Source organism: Balaenoptera ricei, chromosome 3, assembly GCF_028023285.1.
Source record: "Balaenoptera ricei isolate mBalRic1 chromosome 3, mBalRic1.hap2, whole genome shotgun sequence".
In the NCBI taxonomy this organism is placed as follows: domain Eukaryota; kingdom Metazoa; phylum Chordata; class Mammalia; order Artiodactyla; family Balaenopteridae; genus Balaenoptera; species Balaenoptera ricei.
In genome coordinates this window covers 73,038,669-73,053,975 of record NC_082641.1, presented here as the reverse complement: position 1 = coordinate 73,053,975, position 15,307 = coordinate 73,038,669, and positions in this window count along the sequence as shown.

The window sequence follows — 15,307 nt, the reverse complement described above, 5'->3', positions numbered from 1 at the left end:
ACTTTAAATGTCTCTGATTAGTTGACTTCTTAAATCATTTACAGATCCCTAATGGCTAGTTAAGTAATGAGCCATTAGCAGTTATACCTTTCCTTTAGCAGATCTCTAGTTACTTTAGCCCTTTATATTGGTTTGCTTAACCTCTCTGCAACTTAGAGTAAACAATTTAAACTATTTTGTCATTAATACAGTAATACCAGTAGATAATCCTTCTGCAAAGACCTATTTTTTAAGAAGTACTGCATCAGAGCAATATGAAGTCCTTAAACATTTTTTATAAAAATATTTATAGGCATGAGAAAACGTTCAAGGTTAAAAAGTAGGATGAATACAATATTACACTATGAGAGCATTTTTATTTTTAAATGTCCGTGTTCACAAATAGTAGTTAGATGAACATATAACATGGCTGGTATGAGTCTACTATCATAGAAAGTTGGAACTGAAGTGCATTATTCCACTTTAAAATTGGATAAGGGCACTTGCAACAGGTTACAGATAGCTGCCAATTCTTTGCCACTCCTCCTTTGACGGTGGAATCTAATTCCTCTTTTCTTGAATCTTGCCAATAAAATGTAGCATAAATGTGACATTCTGGATCTTCTGAGGTTAGGTCATAAAAAGTTTTGAAGCTTCTGCCCAGTCCTCTTGGAATGCTTGCCCCAGCAGAAGCCAACCACAATTTAGGACATGTGCCTCCCTTGAGACTGCCATGGTTTGAGGAAGCCCAAGCTAGGCACATGCAAAGGCTGCAAGGAAAGAGAGATACCTAGACAGCTTCTAGTTGTCCACACATGCCATGTCCAGACATGACCTCACAAGTCAGACCAGATATAGGAGTAATTAAGTGTCAGATGACTCATCCTCAGCCACTATCTGGCTTTAATTCTGTGATGAATCCCAAGCAAGATGACCCCTCAGCCCTTCAAACCCCAGACCTGTGAGAGATAATCATAAATTAATTTCAGCCACTAAGTTTTGGGATGGTTCATTTATGCAGCAATAGACAACTTGAATATCTCTGTTCATGATCCTGCCATTTTAATATATATTAATTCCCCAAATCAAATATGTCACTTTAGTTCTTATTTAAAAGAATGAAGAACATCATATTATGAAATATTACAGTCTATTTTAACTGAATTTTATGCTACAGTATGTTAACCTAAAACATAATACTTTATGTAAAAAGTAAATACTAAACATACACACACATTTATGTATACAAGTGAGTATCCACATAGGAAAGTACTGAAAGAACAGTGGTCAACTTTAGGTAAAAAAAATTTGAAGTGATTTTGCTGTTTCTTTGTGCTTTTCTACATTTTCCATAGTTACCACATTTGAATATGTTTTACTTTGGTCATTTCTGATCCTGTTTTTGTTTCTTGGGGCTTTTTTTTTTTTTTTAATAAATTTATTTATCTATTTTTTCTTTTTTGCTGTGTTGGGTCTTCGTTTCTGTGCGAGGGCTTTCTCTAGTTGAGGTGAGCGGGGGCCACTCTTCATCGCGTTGCGTGGGCCTCTCACTGGCGCGGCTTCTCTTGTTGCGGAGCACAGGCTCCAGACGCGCAGGCTCAGTAGTTGTGGCTCACGGGCCAGTTGCTCCGCGGCATGTGGGATCTTCCCAGACCAGGGCTCGAACCCATGTCCCCTGCATTGGCAGGCAGATTCTCAACCACTGCGCCGCCAGGGAAGTCTGGCTTTTTTTTTTAATAAATTTATTTACTTATTTATTTATTTGCTTATTTATTTATTTATTTTTGGCTGCGTTGGGTCTTCGTTGCTGCGTGAGCTTTCTCTAGTTGCGGCGATCGGGGGCTACTCTTCACTGTGGTGTGCAGGATCCTCATTGCGGTGGCTTCTCTTGTTGCGGAGCACAGGCTCTGGCACTTGGGCTTCGGTAGCTACGGCACACAAGCTCAGTAGTTGTGGCTCGTGGGCTCTAGAGTGCAGGCTCAGTGGTTGTGGCGCACAGGCTTAGTTGCTCCGTGGCATGTGGCATCTTCCCGGACCAGGGCTCGAACCCGTGTCCCGTGCATTGGCAGGCAGATTCTTAACCACTGCGCCACCAGGGAAGTCCCTGATCCTGTTTTTGAAAAGCAAAATACAGATCTCTGAAACTAAACCCTAAAACTAAGATCATTTAACACCCCCATCCTAACACTTGAATTGTGGATATAAATCCCCAGGGCTTAATTATAATCCAAGAATTACAACCTTAGAATTCTGTGAATGTATTCTCAACCCATTATCAAAATACGGAACTTCTAGATATGTTTAGTACCCAAGTGTGTTTATAAAACAAAAAAGGCAGAAACATCATTTAATCAAAATAAGAATACAAACAAATCTCTCATCATCTCTGTACCTTTCCTGTTTTCTTCCTTATGTTCCATTCTCCATTTTCTTCTTTCAGCTGCAATACATGACTTGAGAAGAGAACACAGTTCCCCCCACACGTGTTATTTCACATCCTTCTATGAAATCCTTTATACCCAAAACTTACCTTTGAAGAAAATTCACAAGTGAAAGGAAGCCTTTAATAGAATTCATTGCGTGTATCGACTACAATATCTTTCATCTCTTGACTTTGCCTTAGGAGATCTGGTGTCACGAACTGAAATACAGGGAGTCTTTTTCTCATAATGCAATGACTCCCTCAGACTTGCTCCTTTTTTTATTTTGCCTTTGATCGATGTGTCCAGGGTACAGAATACTTTGAAGTTATACTACCCACTCGGCCCTCACTTTCTAGCATGGTAGTTGTCCCTTCCTTCCATCATAAAATTTATCAGATTAACTGGCTTTTTTAAAAAGATGCATCACTTTTCTGTCTGAATTTTTTTTTTTACAACTCATGAAGGACAATACTTTTTTTGTTAATTCTTATTCTTTCAACTTTAAATTTTAACTTCATCCTATTTTAAATCCCGAGTCCCATTTACACTTACAAAATCCACTGAGAAGGTTGAGGTTGTGAGAAGGTAGTCAGACGAGGAGTGAAGGGTTTACAAAAATTGGCTTACTTGAATTTCTCCTCTAACTTGGACTTGCTTTCCCGTTATCAGAGCACAACCCCTCCCACTCTAAATATCTCCCATTTCCCTAAGTTCAGCAACCTCCTATAACTCTTTAAATATGCTCTTGTGGTTTAGGATATACTGGAAAGCTAGCAATACAAAATGTGACTGAAAGAGCAGGTGGTCACTTCCTGCTTCTTGAGTCACTTTCTCACGTGGCTTCCTGACGCCACATTCGTCCGGTTTTCCTTCTCACTCACTGGGTACCCTTCAGCCTCCTTTGCTGGATCCCTATTGTTTTCCTGATGTCTGCGTGACAGAATATTCCAGTTCCCAGGCCCAGACCTCGTCTCCATCTACACTCACTCTCACTGTGATCTCATTCACCTCACTGCTTTAAACACCGTCTTCCAAATTTACATCTCCAGCCAAACTTCGCCCCTAAATTTGGGGCAAAGATATCAAACAGACTATTTGACACCTCAAGGTGTAGGTAATTTTTCAATCTAATTTCAATTTTCAAAATATATAACTCATATCTATGAATATAAGCTCAAACCTATAGCATAACAAGGTATAGTCAAAGAATTCTCACCTCCATCCACCTATTCCTTTCTTCCCCCTATAGGAAACCATTTTTACTAGCCCTGGAATTATGTTGGTAATGTTTCTTTGGCAAACATATCTATATAGAGACAAACAAACTGAAGCAAAAGAAGGTAACTGTATATCAAGTGGTGATATAATCACACAGACAAAATAATTATCTTTAGTGTGTTTAGAACATAGTATTTCGACTGTCTGCCCTAAGTAGAATAAATTCTAAGGACAAATACACTTGTAAAGAAAGCTTATACTTCATTCAGTATTCTTATTGTCAGTGGTAATATCAGTATTATTTTGTTTAAATTAAATTTTTATATTGTAGAATATACATTTCAGGACCATATTTTATACATTGTAGAATATATTTTGAAACTATATATGTTGTAGAATAGAACAAATAATAAGTAACTACATAAGAAAAGAAAGAAACGAAAATAAAACCAAAGAAATTATGCCAAATCTATATAAGGTTAAACTTAAGTTGGAAATAGCAGTATCACTTCATGAGTTTTCTTTGTAAAAACAGGTATTTCCTGACTATTGAGCATTTAAAAGGCTTAGAAGTAATGACAAACCCAAAACAATAAGCATCACTAGTGCCCAGATTTTTGTCTCTAAACACCATCCCCCCCCAAAAGGAACCAAGGCTCTTTAGAGGAATAACTGATGTCTGGGGAGGGAAACACGCAAAATGAACCTGAACATCTCATACCATCAAGGAAGCTACTGAAGATTAATGAGGTCATGTCAATGGGACACAAGAGGAACATGAAAGGATTCCCACTGATCAAAGATTAAAATTTTGTGCATCTAAAAGGGTAATGACTGCAATTGTTTGAAACACACTGAATATATAAATCCTTATGTTCAAAAGGATACTAAAATCAATCTATCTGTCTGTCTGCCTGTCTCATTGGTCACCACTGAAAGCAACTAGGGCATCAACTCCTTACTCTGAAATTAACATTTAAAGAAGAAGAATTAAATATTTATCCTGTCTATCCTGGGTAAATCCCTTTTCAGAGTAACCAAATAGCCTAGTTAAGGAAAAAGTTTTTCCTTAAAGAATTCCAGCTAATGTGGCAAGAATGACTGAGTTAGAAAAGCAACTGTTTGCAACTCCTAAAAAAATAACTAAAGAAATTATCATTCACGGATGAAACAATTAGATAAAAATCAAAAAATAAATTAAAGACTCGAATATAAGACCTGAAACCATAAAACTCCTAAAAGAAAACATAGGGGGTAAGCTCCTTGACATTGGTTTTGGCAATGATCTTTTGGATCTGACATTAAAAGCAAATTCAACAAAAGCAAAAATAAGCAAGTAGGACCATATTAAACTAAAAAGCTTCTGCTTAGCAAAGGAAACCATCAAAAAAAATGAAAAGGCAACTTGCGGAATGGAAGAAAATATTTGCAAATCATACATCTGATAAGGAGTTAATATCCAAAATATATAAAGAACTCATATGACTCAATACCAAAAAAAAAAAAATCTGATTAAAAAATGGGCAAAGGAACTAAATAGACATTTCCCAAAGAAGACATAAAAATGACCAGCAGGTACATAAAAGATGCTCAACGTCATTAATCATCAGGGAAACGAAAACCAAAACCACAATGAAATATCACATACTGTTAGAATGGCTATAATCAAAAAAGACAAGAGATGTGTCGAGAAGGATGTGCACTGTTGGAGGGAATGTAAATTGGTGCAGCCACTGTAGAAAACATTAAAAAGTTTCCTCAAAAAGATTAAAAATAGAACCACCATATGATCCAGCAATTCCGCCTCTGAGTATATATCTGAAGGAAAAAAATTAACTATCTCAAAGAGATATCTGCACCCCCATGTTCACTGCAGCATTATTTACAATAGTCAAAACATGGAAATAAGCTAAGTGTCCATCAATGAATGAATGGATAAAGAAAATGTTTATATATATATAATGGAATATTATTCAGCCTTAAAAAAGAAGGAAATCCTTCCATTTTGACAACATGGATGGACCATGAGGACTTTCCGCTAAGTGAAATAAGTCATACCTAGAAAAATAAATATTGCACAGTCTTACTTACATGTAGAATCTTAAAAAACAAACTCAGAAACAAAACACATCGGTGGTTGCCAGAGGGGGGTAGGGGTGGAAATGGGTGAAGGTGTTCAAAAAGTATAAACTCCCAGTTATAAAATAAGTCCTGGGGATGTAATACACAGCATGGTGACTACAGTTGACAATATATTCAAAAGTTGCTAAGAGAGTAGATCTTAAAAGTTCTCATCGTAAGAAAAAATATTTGTAACTATGTGAGGTGATGGATGTTATCTCAACTACTGTGGTGATCATTTTGCAATATATACATATATCAAATCAGTTTGCTGTACACCTTAAACTAATACAATGTTACATGTCAGTTATAAAAACCACTGGGGGGGGGGCAGTTACTGGGAAACTTGTGAATGGAGGGATTGGGCTTTTACCACCCAAACCCACTGCTGACTCCTAGTGTCGCTAAAGAGAGAGAACCAGACATGACCATATAAATATCATATAAAGTTCAGAGCACCACTTATGTTGCCCAAAGTACAGAACCTGAATCCAATGGAGGCTTGAAAGCTAACTCCAAGTTTACCAGGAAAGAAAAAAAACAGGGAATAAAGAAACATTAAGTATTCCAAAAAGAAAGAAACAATCAAATCCAGAACATGGTCTAGAGGACAAATTACCAAGTTTCTTCAGCACATCAAAGGTATGGGGGAAAGGGGAGATTCAAGGGGACTTTAAAGAGGCTGTCAGATAGGATATCTAAGAATTATTTACATCCTAAATAGAAGAATCAAACTCTGAAAAGACATTTTTGAGACAATCAAGGAAATCTGAGTATGAACTCATTACTGAATGAGACTATGGAATTATTGTTAACTTCGTTAGGTAACATAATAGCATTCTGGTTACGTAAGAAAACGACCACATTTTTTATAGCTTCCTGCTGTGATATGTTGAGATACATGAAACAAGTATGGCAAAATCTTGAAAACTGCCAATTCTGGGCGGTGGGTGTAAAGGGGTCCATTTTCCTATTCTCTTTATGTATGTGTATGTTTGAAAGCTTTCATAATAATACATATTTACTGGCAAACCCACATAACAATTCAAAGCTCTAATTAATTTAACACTAACACTTCTTTTACCCCAACTAGGGCCTGCCTGCAAGCGGTCCTCTTCGGCAAGATCTCTTTAAAATGACCTCTGGCTAACATCCCTACTGTGTCATGGCTGGCCCTTAAGGCTTACTTCCCTTTGCCCTGCTGTGGGAGGTGATGCATTCAGCCCGGACACGTCCCTCTATCATGCTAAGCCCTCTCAGAAATTATTCAGAAACTTTTTTGCTACAGTCCTCATCCACAAATCAAACTCTCCAAAGGGAGCTGAAGTCCTCCTCACCGCATTTAAGGTAAGGCACAGATACACCCAGGAAAGAGGACAGTCACAGCACTTCCACGGTTCTTACAATATAAATTCTCCTCAGAAAATCCTCTCTCAGACTTCACTCTTTTGAATTTTTTATACACTTTATACGAGTAAATTTTTAAATTATGCAATAAGTCTGTTATCTTCTTTGAAATTTTGAGTCTCAATAATTTCTCACAACTTGCTTTGACATTTAATATACATATTTTTTGGTGCCTCAGTTGAAAATTCCAGTCTAAAAAAATGCATGAATATACTGCCATCAGGAGGTCAAAGTGGCTTTTTCCCCTTTTAAATAACCCAGAAAACATACCCTCTGCCAAACTGCCATCACTTCAACAAAGTACTCCACAATAGCTACTTTTCTTATTTTGTTTTTAGTAACAACAGCAGTGTGGTAGTTTTCAAATATGGCCCCACAATTTTTGGCACTTCTCCATTGAGAGATGGGCTTATATGTCCCCTCTTCTTAAATCTAAACTCTGTGGCCACTTGGACACAGAATTCAGTGGAAGTGAATACTGTACTAGCTTCCAGGCCCAAACCTTAAAACACTGACAGCTTCCACTTCCTGTCTCTTAAATAATGCTTGCTCAAGGAACTTATCACCATGCTGTGAGGAAGTCCAAGTCTCCTCATAGTGCAGTCCACGTGGAGAGGAACCGACAGCCAGCATCAACCCGCCAGCCACTGGGAATGAGACACCTTGGAAGAGGACCCTCCAGCTCCAGGTAAGCTGTCCCAGAAAACACTGTGTGGAGTGTTTATTTTAAGCCATTAAGTTTCAGAGTGCTTGGATGTAACTGAAGCATATAATAACCGAGGGCTCCTCTTCAAGTAAGAGTACAAAATTAAATACAAAATTGTTAGGGGTTGTTATCTCTCTTTGCATTCTCTGGCTTTCAACCTTTTTATGTCCTTATGTTTAATGTGTGTCTCTTGTAAACAATATATAATTGATTTCTATATTTTTTGGTCATTTCTGATAATCTCTGTGTTCTTACTGAAGAGTGCAATTTATATTCATTTATTACAATTAGTCTTACATTTAGTTTTTTTCTGTCGTATTATTTTGTGGTTTTTTTGCCCTGCTCTTACACAGTTTTATTTTTTCTTCTCTTTCTCCCCTTTGCTGTGCTTGGGGATGTGTTTGTTCTTTGAGAGATTTCATTTTTATCCTATAAACTTTTAAAGGTATAAAGTTAATATCTTCGGACCAGAGGGCAGACAGCAGAAGCAAGAAGAACTACAATCCTGCAGCCTGTGGAACAAAAACCACATTCACAGAAAGACAGACAAGATGAAAAGGCAGAGGGCTATGTACCAGAAGAAGGATCAAGATAAAACTCCAGAAAAACAACTAAATGAAGTGGAGATAGGCAACCTTCCAGAAAAAGAATTCAGAATAATGATAGTGAAGATGATCCAGGACCTCGGAAAAAGAATGGCGGCAAAGATTGAGAAGATGCAAGAAACGTTTAACAAAGACCTAGAAGAATTAAAGAACAAACAAACAGAGATGAGCAATACAATAACTGAAATGAAAACTACACTAGAAGGAATCAATAGCAGAATAACTGAGGCAGAAGAATGGATAAGTGACCTGGAAGACAGAATGGTAGAATTCACTGCTGCACAACAGAATAAAGAAAAAAGAATGAAAAGAAATGAAGACAACCTAAGAGACCTCTGCGACAACATTAAACACAACAACATTCGCATTGTAGGGGTCCCAGAAGGAGAAGAGAGAGAGAAAGGACCCGAGAAAATATTTGAAGAGATTATAGGCGAAAACTTCCCTAACATGGGAAAGGAAATAGCCACCCAAGTCCAGGAAGCGCAGCGAGTCCCATACAAGATAAACCCAAGGAGAAACATGCTGAGACACATAGTAATCAAACTGGCAAAAATTAAAGACAAAAAAAATTGAAAGCAGCGAGGGAAAAACGACAAATAACATACAAGGGAAGTCCCATAAGGTTAACAGCTGATTTCTCAGCAGAAACTCTACAAGCCAAAAGGGAGTGGCATGATATACTTAAAGTGATGAAAGGGAAGAACCTACAACCAAGATTACTCTACCCAGCAAGGATCTCATTCAGATTCAATGGAGAAATCAAAAGCTTTACAGACAAGCAAAAGCTAAGAGAATTCAGCACCACCAAACCAGCTCTACAACAAATGCTAAAGGAACTTCTCTAAGTGGGAAGCACAAGAGAAGAAAAGGACCTACAAAAACAAACCCAAAACAATTAAGAAAATGGTCATAGGAACATACATATCAATAATTACCTTAAATGTGAATGGATTAAATGCTCCAACCAAAAGACACAGGCTTGCTGAATGGATACAAAAACAAGACCCATATATATGCTGTCTACAAGAGACCCACTTCAGACCTAGGGACACATTCAGACTGAAAGTGAGGGGATGGAAAAAGATATTCCATGCAAATGGAAATCAGAAGAAAGCTGAAGTAGCAATACTCATATCAGATAAAATAGACTTTAAAATAAAGAATGTTACAAGAGACAAGGAAGGACACCACATAATGATCAAGGGATCAATCCAAGAAGCAGATATAACAATTATAAGTATATATGCACCCAACACAGGAGCACCTCAATACATAAGGCAACTGCTAACAGCTCTAAAAGAGGAAATCGACAGTAACACAATAATAGTGGGGGACTCTTACACCTCACTTACACCAATGGACAGATCATCCACAATGAAAATAAATAAGGAAACAGAAGCTCTAAATGACACAACAGACCAGATAGATTTAACTGATATTTATACGACATTCCATCCAAAAACAGCAGATTACACTTTCTTCTCAAGTTTGCACGGAACATTCCCCAGGATAGATCACATCTTGGGTCACAAATCAAGCCTCAGTAAATTTAAGAAAATTGAAATATCAAGCATCTTTTCTGACCACAACGCTATGAGGTTAGAAATTAATTACAGGGGGAAAAAACATAAAAAACACAAACACATAGAGGCTAAACACTACTTACTAAATAAGCAAAAGATCACTGAAGAAATCAAAGAGGAAATCAAAAAATACCTAGAGACAAATGACAATGAAAACATGACGATCCAAAACCTACGGGATGCGGCAAAAGCAGTTCTACGAGGGAAGTTTATAGCTATACAAGCCTACCTCAAGAAACAAGAAAAATCTCAAATAAATAATCTAACCGTACATCTAAAGGAACTAGAGAAAGAACAAACAAAACCCAAAGTTACAAATCATAAAGATCAGAGCAGAAATAAATGAAATAGAAACAAAGAAAACAATAGCAAAGATCAATAAAACTAAAAGCTGGTTCTTTGAGAAGATAAACAAAATTGATAAACCATTAGCCAGACTCATCAAGAAAAAGAGGGAGAGGACTCAATAAAATTAGAAGTGAAAAAGGAGAAGTTACAAAAGACACCATAGAAATACAAAGCATCCTAAGAGACTACTACTACAAGCAACTCTATGCCAATAAAATGGACAACCTGGAACAAATGGACAAATTCTCCAAGACTGAACCAGGAAGAAATAGAAAATATGAACAGACCAATCACAAGTAATGAAATTGAAACTGTGATTAAAATCTTACAACAAACAAAATCCAGGACCAGACGGCTTCACAGGTGAATTCTATCAAACATTTAGAGAAGAGCTAACACCCATTCTTCTCAAACTCTTCCAAAAATTGCAGAGGAAGGAACACTCCCAAACTCATTCTATGAGGCCACCATCACCCTGATACCAAAACCAGACAAAGATACTACAAAAAAAGAAAATTACAGACCAATATCACTGATGAATATAGACGCAAAAATCCTCAACAAAATACTAGCAAACAGAATCCAACAACACATTAAAAGGATCATACACCATGATCAAGTGGGATTTATCCCAGGGATGCAAGGATCCTTCAATACACGCAAATCAATCAATGTGATACACCATATTAACAAATTGAAGAATAAAAACCATATGATCATCTCAATAGATGCAGAAAAAGCTTTTGACAAAATTCAACACCCATTTATGATAAAAACTCTCCAGAAAGTGGGCAGAGAGGGAACCTACCTCAACATAATAAAGGCCATATACGACAAACCCACAGCAAACATCATTCTCAATGGTGAAAAACGGAAAGCATTTCCTCTAAGATCAGGAAAAAGACAAGGATGTCCACTCTCACCGCTATTATTCAACATAGTTTTGGAAGTCCTAGCCTCGGCAATCATAGAAGAAAAAGAAATAAAAGGAATACAAATTGGAAAAGAAGAAGTAAAACTGTCACTGTTTGCAGATGACATGATACTATACATAGAGAATCCTAAAGATGCCACCAGACAACTACTAGAGCTAATCAATGAATTTGGTAAAGTTGCAGGATACAAAATTAATGCACAGAAATCTCTTGCATTCCTATACACTAATGATGAAAAATCTGAAAGAGAAATTATGGAAACACTCCCATTTACCATTGCAACAAAAAGAATAAAACACCTAGGAATAAATCTATCCAGGGAGACAAAAGACCTGTATGCAAAAAACTATAAGACACTGATGAAAGAAATTAAAGGTGATACCAACAGATGGAGGGATATACCATGTTCTTGGATTGGAAGAATCAATATAGTGAAAATGACTATACTACCCAAAGCAATCTACAGATTCAATGCAATCCCTATCAAATTACCAATGGCATTTTTTACGGAACTAGAACAAAAAGTCTTAAAATTTGTATGGCGACACAAAGGACCCCGAATAGCCAAAGCAGTCTTGAGGCAAAAAAACGGAGCTGGAGAAATCAGACTCCCTGACTTCAGACTATACTACAAAGCAACAGTAATCAAGGCAGTATGGTACTGGCACAAAAACAGAAACATAGATCAATGGAACAAGATGAAAAGCCCAGAGATAAACCCATGCACCTATAGTCAACTACTCTATGACAAAGGAGGCAAGGATATACAATGGAGAAAAGACAGTCTCTTCAATAAGTGGTGCTGGGAAAACTGGACAGCTACATGTAAAAGAATGAAATGAGAACACTCCCTAACACCATACACAAAAATAAACTCAAAATGGATTAGAGACCTAAATGTAAGACTGGACACTATAAAACTCTTAGAGGAAAATATAGGAAGAACATTCTTTGACATAAATCACAGCAAGATCTTTTTTGATCCACCTCCTAGAGTAATGTAAATAAAGACAAAAATAAACAAATGGGACCTAATGAAACTTCAAAGCTTTTGCACAGCAAAGGAAACCATAAACAAGACGAAAAGACAACCCTCAGAATGGGAGAAAATATTTGCAAACAAGTCAACAGACAAAGGATTAATCTCCAAAATATATAAACAGCTCATGCAGCTCAATATTAAAAGAACAAACAACCCAATCCAAAAATGGGCAGAAGACCTAAATAGACATTTGTCCAAAGAAGACATACAGATGGCCAAGAGGCACATGAAAAGCTGCTCAACATCACTAATTATTAGAGAAATGCAAATCAAAACTACAATGAGGTATCACCTCACACCAGTTAGAATGGGCTTCATCAGAAAATCTACAAGCAACAAATGCTGAAGAGGGTGTGGAGAAAAGGGAACACTCTTGCAGTGCTGGTGGGAATGTAAACTGATACAGCCACTATGGAGAACAGTATGGAGGTTCCTTAAAAAACTAAAAATAGAATTACCATATGATCCAGCAATCCCACTACTGGGCACATACCCAGAGAAAACCACAATTCAAAAAGACACATGCATCCCATGTTCATTGCAGCACTATTTACAATAGCCAGGTCATGGAAGCAACCTAAATGCCCATCGACAGACGAATAGATAAAGAAGATGTGGTACATATATACAATAGAATATTACTCAGCCATTAAAAAGGAACGAAATTGGGTCATTTGTTGAGACGTGGATGGATCTAGAGACTGTCATACAGACTGAAGTAAGTCAGAAAGAGAAAAACAAATATCATATATTAACGCATATATGTGGAACCTAGAAAAATGGTACAGATGAACCAGTTTGCAGGGCAGAAATTGAGACACAGATGTAGAGAACAAACGTATGGACACCAAGGGGGGAAAGCCACAGGGGGGTGGGGTTGGTGGTGTGCTGAATTGGGCGATTGGGATTGACATGTATACAGTGATGTGTATAAAAATGATGACTAATAAGAACCTGCTGTATAAAAAAAAAATAGAAAAAACCTATTTATTAAAAAAAATAATTAAAAAATAAGCCTTTTTCCAAAAAAAAGAAAAAAGTTCTCATCACATACACACACAAAATTGTAACTATGTGAGGTGAAGGATGTTAACTAGACTTACTGTGGTGATAATTTCACACCATATGCAAACATCAAATTATTATGTTGCACTCCTGAACTAATACAATGTTGTATGTCAATTATACCTCAATTTAAAAATCATTATGTACATCTAAAACTAATACAATGTTATATGTCAACTATATCTTTATTAAAAATCAAATTTTAAAATGGAAAAAATAAATAAATAAATAAATTTTATATCTTCGGGACTTCCCCAGTGGCACAGCGGTTAAGAATCCACCTGCCAATGCAGGGGACATGGGTTCGATCCCTGGTCTGGGAACATCCCACACGCCGTGGAGCAATTAAGCCCGTGCACCACAACTACTGAGCCTGTGCTCTAGAGCCTGCAATCCACAACTACTAAGCCTGCACGCCACAACTACTGAAGCCTGCACGCCTAGAGCCCGTGCTCTGCAACAAGAGAAGCCACCACAGTGAGAATCCCGCGCACCGCAACGAAGAGTAGCCCCCACTCGCTGCAACTAGAGAAAGCCCGCGCACAGCAACGAAGACACAATGCAGCCAAAAATAAATTTATTAATTTTGAAAAATAATAATAAAGTTAATATCTTCACCTTATTGTTGAACAATAAAAAGATCTTAGAATACTTAAACCCAACCATCTGTCACACAAACCCCACTATCATACTAATTTTGTTTACAACATAAGCTATATCTTGTTTTACTTAACTCCCAATATTTAACATTAGAATATAGAATTTAATCATTCATATTTTCTTCATTTATCCAAATGTTTACTCTCTACTTTAGTCAACATTCCTTATACCTTAGACCCTTCTGGGATCATTCCCTTCTTCCTGAAGTTCATGAGATAATAGGCAAATACTACTGAAATATTACTGGTGTCTGTTACTAACAGACAAAACAGACTTCAAGGCAAAAAGCATTACTACAGATAAAGATAGTCATTATATAGTAACAAAAATATCAATTTACCAGGAGATACTACAAGCTACAACATAGCTTCAAAATATATAAAGCAAAAATTGCTAGAACCCCAAAAAGAAGTGTGGGATTTCAATTCATATCCTCTATCTCTCTCTCCCTCCACCTCTCCCTCCCCACTCACTGCCGCCGCTCTGTAGTTGCTATATCAAGTAAACAAAAATTAGGAAGGATTTGGAGGATTTGAACTACACAGTTAATAAGCTTGATGTGATGATCCGATGGGCATATAGAATATATCCCCAACAATCAGAAAACACAATGTTCTTTTGAACACACAGGAAAGGTTTATAAAAACTGACAGTAAGTTCCAGAAACTGGTTATCATATTGAGCTTGTATGCTGAATACAATAAAATTCATTGATAAATTAATAATACCAAAAACCAAAAATAAAGCAGCATTACTTGTAAATTTTTTTAAAAAAAACAAGTTCTAGAATATCTCATGGGTCAAAGCAGCAATCATTATAGAAACAGGACCCTGAACGATGTAAAACCTAATTTGAGGGTTTGTGGAAGACTTTCTCAAGGAAGTGCTTATATTAAAAAATAAAAAAGCTAAAGATTAATGTTCTAAGGATCCAAAATAAGCCTACAAAGTAAAAAAGAAAAAAAAACATTAGGGGTTGAAGCTTGAGCTCTAGTAGCTTCGATGTAAATTTAAATCCTCTTCAGGGATCTAGAGAGGGCAAAAGGAGCTAAGGAAGAAGATATCCTTAGGCACCTTAATCATCAATAATTTGGATTTCATGTGTGACAATATTAGCTAATAGCAGCTAACTTTACTAAGCTAGGTAATGATGTTGTTCTAATTGCTTCACATGTGTTAACTCATTTGATCCTCATAGCAACCATTTGAAAT